At 38.3% G+C, this 6,959-nt stretch overlaps 1 pseudogene; it reads right to left on the bottom strand.

Annotated features, from left to right (window-relative positions):
- Positions 1–5,697: 5,697 nt before the first annotated feature.
- On the bottom strand, positions 5,698–6,715 carry LOC116859397 (annotated as a pseudogene).
- Between the last annotated feature and the right edge of the window lie 244 nt (positions 6,716–6,959).

The raw sequence follows: 6,959 nt of genomic DNA, 5'->3' as shown, positions 1-6,959 counted from the left end.
AGAATTGGAAAGTGTCCCAGACTGATTCTTCCTTATTTAAATTCACTGGAAATTTCCACAAAAAAAACTTTAAAAAATATCCCTATAAAGATACTGTTAGGTCAGGCGCCTGGGTGGCTCAGTTGGCTGTGTCTGCCTTGGGTTCAGATCATGATCTCAGGGTCCTGGGGAGCTGGCATCATGCTCCCTGCTCAACGAGAAACCTGCTTTTCCCTCTCCCACTTTCCCTGCTTGTGTTCCCTCTATCGCTGTGTCTACCTCTGCCAAAAAAGTAAATTAAATCTTTAAAAAAAAAAAGATACTATTAGGCCAAATCACATGATTAGGGTCAGAAAGAGGTAACATAAACAAACAAACAAAAAACATACCTTTAGAACCATTGTAAAACTGCTACAAAGTCAAGAACAAAATTTCAGCCCAGCCATTTTGTGTTAGGGAAGATTATTTCATCATATATTTTCCCTCTTGTCATAGCAACTATTTCTTTCCTTTTATTTAATAGTCAATTTTACTGTGGTTAGACATTTTATTTACTCACAGATTTAGGCATAATAGCTATTTGTTAAATTAATAATTTCTTTAATTTGGAGTTCCTATTTACTGCCAGGAAACCTGCTATAAGGACATAGGAATTATGGAAATAAAGGAAAAATTATGCAAAATGTCCTTCCTGCATGGACCTTATATTCTCATAAGAGATTCAGACAGTAAATAAGGGGACAATTTAGTAAACTAAATATAGTCTTCATCAAGGCTAATAATAAGTGAATAGGGTACTCATGGAGATTTCTACATGGAGAAGTCGATCAGGGAAGGCCTTCCTTCTAAGGTAAGGTTAAAGCTGCAATGCAAGGATAGATAGTGGCTATGATAAGAAACACTGTTATAGGTAGTAAAATTAAGTAAACATTCTAATTAATTTGTTCTCACTTCACCTATGGCATGACCTATATGTACAAAAGTCTCAGTTTTCACAGGGATTTTTAGTCCATTGCTATGTGAAAAGGAGGTAGGAGCTGGGTTCACTCATCTTGTGCCCAATCACAGTGGGAAAGATTTCAACCTTTCCCTGTTGAGTATGTTGTTAGCTACAGATATGCCATATATGGCCTTTATATGTTGAGGTAAATTCCTTCTATACCCAATTTGTTAAGATGGATTTTTTTTTTATTTCACTCTCTAAATGATTTTTATTTTACATTTTAGTATGTTTACAGAGCATCTAATTTCTTGTGCTACTGGCAAAAGTATGTAGAGTTTAAATTATTTTTGAAATTTCTTTCAAAGTTTAAATTTATTCTTAAGATAAATAAAATATTTTATTTTGCCTTAATTTGACTCTTCTGTGGACTCTCTTTATGTAAATTGAAGTTTCCTTTTTATTTCCTTTTCCTTTTATTTCCTTTCTTAAGTTTTTTATTTAAATTCTAGTTAATTAACATATAGTGTAGTATTAGTTTCAGGAGTAGAATTTAGTGATTTATCACTTACATATAACACCCAGTGCTCATCACAAGAAATGCCCACCTTAATACTCATCCTAATACTTAATACTCATCTCATCTAACCCATCCTCCACCCTCCTCCCCTCCCCAACCCTTTGTTCTCTGTAGTTAAGAGTCTCTTGTGGTTTGCCTCCCTCTCTTACTTTTCCCCTTCCCCTTTGTTCACCTGTTTTGTTTCTTAAAATCCACATCTGAGTGGAATCATATGGTATTTATCTTTCTCTGATTGACTTATTTCCCTTAGAATAATGAATTCTAAATCTAACCACCTCACTGCAAATGGCAAGATTTCATTCTTTTTGGTGGCTGTGTAATATTTCAAGGTGTGTGTGTGTGTGTGTGTGTGTACACACACCATATCTATTTTATCCACTCATTAATCAATGAATATTTGTGCTCATTCCATAATTTGGCTATTATTGATAATGCTTCTATAAACATCAGGATGGATGTGTACCTTCAGGTCAGTGTTTTTGTGTCCTTTGGGTAAATACCTAGTAGAGCAATTGCTGTATTGTAAGATAGTTCCATTTTAAGTTTCTGAGAAGACTTCATACTGTTTTCCAGAGTGACTGCACCACTTTGCATTCCACCAACACTGTAAGAGGGTTCCTTTTCTCCCATCCTCACAAACACCTGTTGTTTCTTGTGTTGTTCATTTTAGCCATTCTGACAGGTGTGAGGTGGTTTCTCATCATGGTTTTGATTTGTCTTTCCCTAATGATGAGGGATGTTGAGCATCTTTTCATATGTCTGTTAGCCATCTGGATGTCTTCTCATCTCATTTTGTGTCTGCTCAATCTGATAACTACTTTATAGATTTTCAACACTAACCCTTTATCAGATATGTCACATAGAAATATCATTTCCCATTCCAGAGGTTACCTTTTAAATTGTTTCTTTAGCTTACAGATGCTCTTTGGTGAAGTCCTAATAGTTCATTTTTGTTTTTGTTTCCTTTGCCTCTTGAGACATGTCTAGTAAGAAGTTGCTGTATCAGAGGCCAAGGATGATGAACAATGGTCATTGCTGCCCATGTTTCCCTCTGGGCTTTTGATGGATTCCTGCCTCACATTTAGGTCTTTCATCCATTTTGAGTTTATTTTTGTGTATAGTATAAGAAAGTTTCATTCTTCTGCATGGGGGCTGTCTAATTTTCCCAACAGCATTTGTTGAAGAGACTATCTTTTTTCACTTGGATATTCTTCCGTGCTTTGTCCAAGATTAGTTGACCATAGCATTGAGGTCCATTTCTGGATTCTCTATTCTGTTCCATTGATCTGTTTGTCTGTTTTTATGCAGGCACCAAACTGTCTTGATGATTATAGCTTTGTAATGCAGCTTGAAGTCTGGAATTGTGATGCCTCCAGTTCTGGTTTTCTTTTTCAACATTACTTTGGCTATTTAGAGTATGAACCTACTGTTGACACCAACAAAGAGACCAAGAAAATGAGTGTCCATGCAGATAAGTTTCAGCCAAAGGTTTATGTCATGCATGAATGGTCTATGACAGTGGAAGCACACATAGGCAGCCACACTGTGAAGAGGACCTGAATGGTTGCAAGGACAAAGGCTCTAGCAAATGCCAACTGAAAGAGGAATCCTTATCCCCATCAGTTGTGATGATTTCATAGTACAGAGGTTTGCACATGGCCACATGGATGCTCAGCAAAGACTTCAGACACACTTCCTGAAAGAGATGGTTTTCCTTAAAGCAAAAGTGCAAAGCAGCATTTCAGGGGCCATGGATGGAGAACAGCAGATACCTAGAAGTCATAACTCACATGGGCAGAAAATGGAAGCAGTACCCAAGGTCATGAAAGATGACTTGTTGAATGAAAAGACCTACTCATGGATAGCAGTTCTCAGTACTAGAAAGCTGTAAACTCTTCCTAAATTAATCTTCTTAAATTGAATCTTCTTAAAAATAATACTGTCTTGTATCTAAACTATTTTAAACTTATTTTTAAATTATTTTTATTTAAACTTACTTTAATTTGTCAATTTATTTTTCCCATTATGTGTTTTTTTTTTTTATTTCTTTTCAGTGTTCCAGAATTCATTGTTTACACACCACTCCGGTGCTCCAGGCAATACATGCCCTCCATTAATGTTAAACTTATTTATTTTATTTCAGTGTAAAACCATTTTTTATTTTAAACTTTTCTTTGAAATGTAAATATATAAGCATAGATATAAATCTGAATAAAATATGTGGTATAATACTCTATAGTGTATATGGACCACATCTTCCTTATCCATTCGTCTGTTGAAGGGCATCTTGGTTCTTTCCACAGTTTGGCAACCGTGGCCATTGCAAGTCAAGCAGAGAGAGTCAATTATCATATGGTTTCACTTATTTGTGGAGCATAACAAATAGCATGGAGGACAAGGGGAGATGGAGAGAAGGGAGTTGAGGGAAATTGGAAGTGGAGGTGAACCATGAGAGACTATGGACTCTGAAAAACCATCTGAGGGTTTAGAAGGGGCAGGGGGTGAGAGGTTGCGGGAACCAGGTGGTGGGTATTAGAGAGGGCATGGATTGCATGGAGCACTGGGTGTGGTGCAAAAACAATGAATACTGTTACACTGAAAAGAAATTTTTCAAAAAATTAGGTATATACAAAATGTTTTACATATGAAAGCAATTTTATTGTGTACCAACTGGGAAAGGAATAGAGATTAATGAAACAGAATTAAATCTTAGATGGGATCCAAGTGTATATGGAGCTTTAGATATAATAGGACTTCAAGTCAATGGCAAAAAGAAAATGATGAAACTTTTTAAAAAACACTGAAATTTAGAAAACCAACTAAAAAATCCATACCACTTTAATGCCTATAAAAAATAAATTCTAGATGGATCAAAAGTTTTAATGTAAGTTATATGAGCTCAACAAAGCTTTAAAATTAAGAGCTAAAAAAGCAATTGAAGAATATTTTGGTATGAATGAAATGGGGAAAGTCTTTTTAAGGAAGATATATAAGCCAAAAATAATTTCATATTAAATTAATAAGGACATTACTCACATGCCAAAAGCATTCTATAATGTATACAAATATTAAAACACATCACGAGTTCAATTACAGAAAAAATATCACAAGAGTGGAGGAGATCATTTCTTCAGTAAAGGACAGTATTCACTAATATCAGTATGGAAAAGATCAACAATTACACAAAATAGACAAAAAAATAATAGATGATTCATTAAACACATGAAAAGATACCCAAACTCAATAATATGAGAAAGACTGCAATTTTTCTGGTTGCCTTATACCATGAATATGTATCTGCGAGTGGTTGTTGAGAATATGGACAGAAGTACTTTCACAGACTGAGCAGCAGGGTAGCTATTAGTACAATCTCAAGGACAAGAGTTTGACAATAACTATGAAATTCAACATTTAGCTATCTGACCATTGACTCAAATACATTCCTAACAATTCCTCTCCTATGAACTCATACTTGCACATATTCACAAACACACAATTATAAAATTCTTCATTACAGAAAACAGTAATAACATGAAGAGGAATGGAGATATTTATTTTAGCATATATTTAAGTGAGTAACATGGAGTATAAGAAAAACAAAGAGATCTATATGGAATAGTATGGCATATCTTCAAGACATTGCAAAAGATTTCACTTTTATGTGGAATTTAATCAACACACTGAAACAAACAAAGAACAAAAACAGACTCATAAATACAGAGAACAAATACCTGTTTCCAGGGGGAAGGGAGGGGAGGGATCGGGGAAGTAGGTGAAGGGGCTGAAAGGTACAATATCTGGGGAATAAAATAAATAACTCACAAGAATGAAAAGTACAGTCTAGGGGGAATAATCAATAATATTGTGGGGACTTTGGCTGGTAACAGATGGTAACAGATGGAACCTACACTTTTCATGATCAGCATTCTGTAATGTACTTTTTGGTTTATTGCGTCCCAGGCTTCTTTAAGAACAAAGTGATGAGTGATGCAGGGATTAAAAAAAGAGCATCCTTGAACTTTGAATTCCCTCCAACTAATCCCCCCAAACTCCTCCCCCCATATCTTTTGTGTTCCCAAATCCTTTCTCAGTGAATGAAGAATTTGATCCCAAAGCCCTGGGACAAACCCCAGGTACTGTTCCCTAGCTCTCCTCTCTCCTCTGCCCCCCACCCCCATTCCTGGGAAGGGCCAGCACCTCAGTTTGAATGCATTGGAGAGCCTAGAGTGGTGACAGACCCTGAAGGAAAGGCTCCACCCTCAGGGAAAGGAATCAAGGAGTATAGGGTAGTGCAGTGGGGGTCCCATAGGCAGGGGTACCTAGCTGGGCCCTGGTGCTAGAAGAAAGGATACTGGTACCCCTGAAAAAAGAGACCCAGCAGCCTCAAAATCCTCTCCTGGCCAGTAGTCCCTTCTGATGACCATTGCAGAAGTACACTCAGACCACATCCTTCTCATGCCCCAGCTGCTGGGCAATGGGGCTGATCTGCACGTGGGTGGGTTTCAGGCAATACAGGAGCATGTTCTCCAGTTTACTTCACACAGTTCTCCAGAATTGTTCACTTGCTCTTTCGGGCCCACACAAGGGTCCCTGCTTTGTATATCTCCTGTAGATTTTCGTTGTTGTCAGCTTCCACCACCCACTTCTATAGCAGGGGCCGAAGCTTACATGTGTTGTAGAAACTGAGGTGCTGAGGATCAAAGGGTCAGATAAGGTTATTTGGTGAAACACCTTCCCAAAAGAATCTTCAGGGTGAGCCCCACATGGTCCTGGGTATATCCTAGAGTGATCCTCTTCTGCCTCAGGGGCTTGGTAAATAATTCCAGGTCTTTCTGCAGAACTTTGATGTCCTGGGACTCTGCAGGGTTAAGCTCCAGCTTTTCCTCTGCTCAGGAAAAGCATCCTTGAAGCTGGCTCTCCACTTCAGCTCCTAGCTTGTCCTCCCCCTGAGAGGTCTCCAGGCTGCCTAGGAGCACCTGCTCCACCCTAACCTGATGCTGTCCCTCTGCAGAACTCATATGGCAGGGAGACATAGAGAAATCCCCCAAAATTCCACATCTGGCCACAGCTCTTCCTGACCCACCAGGAGGGTAAAAGATGGTCAGCCAGGTAGGAGGCTTAAACCAGTAGTGTTCTAGCCCTCCCCACCCATCCCTTCCACCTCCATCCCCTTGTGGATACAAGAATGCCAAGTCAGAGGCCAGGCATCCTGCCATGAGGAACAGAGTGAGCCCAAGTCAAGGGGTCTGGAAAAATGAGGGCTCTCCAAGGGACTGCTCAAGACCTCTCTCCCTCCCTAATCCCACACACTATCATGTGTACTTAACTGTTGAATCACGATGGTATAAATCTGAAACTAGTGTAATATGTAATATTTTATGTCAACTATATTTCAATTAAAAATAAATCAATACAGGTGCCTGGGTGGCTCAGTGGGTTAAGCCTCTGCCTTCTGTCAGG

This window comes from Lontra canadensis, unplaced genomic scaffold, assembly GCF_010015895.1.
Source record: "Lontra canadensis isolate GAN:19392208 unplaced genomic scaffold, GSC_riverotter_1.0 scaffold154, whole genome shotgun sequence".
NCBI lineage: Eukaryota > Metazoa > Chordata > Mammalia > Carnivora > Mustelidae > Lontra > Lontra canadensis.
The sequence above is the reverse complement of the archived record's forward strand: the minus strand, read 5'-3'. Positions and strand labels throughout refer to the sequence as shown.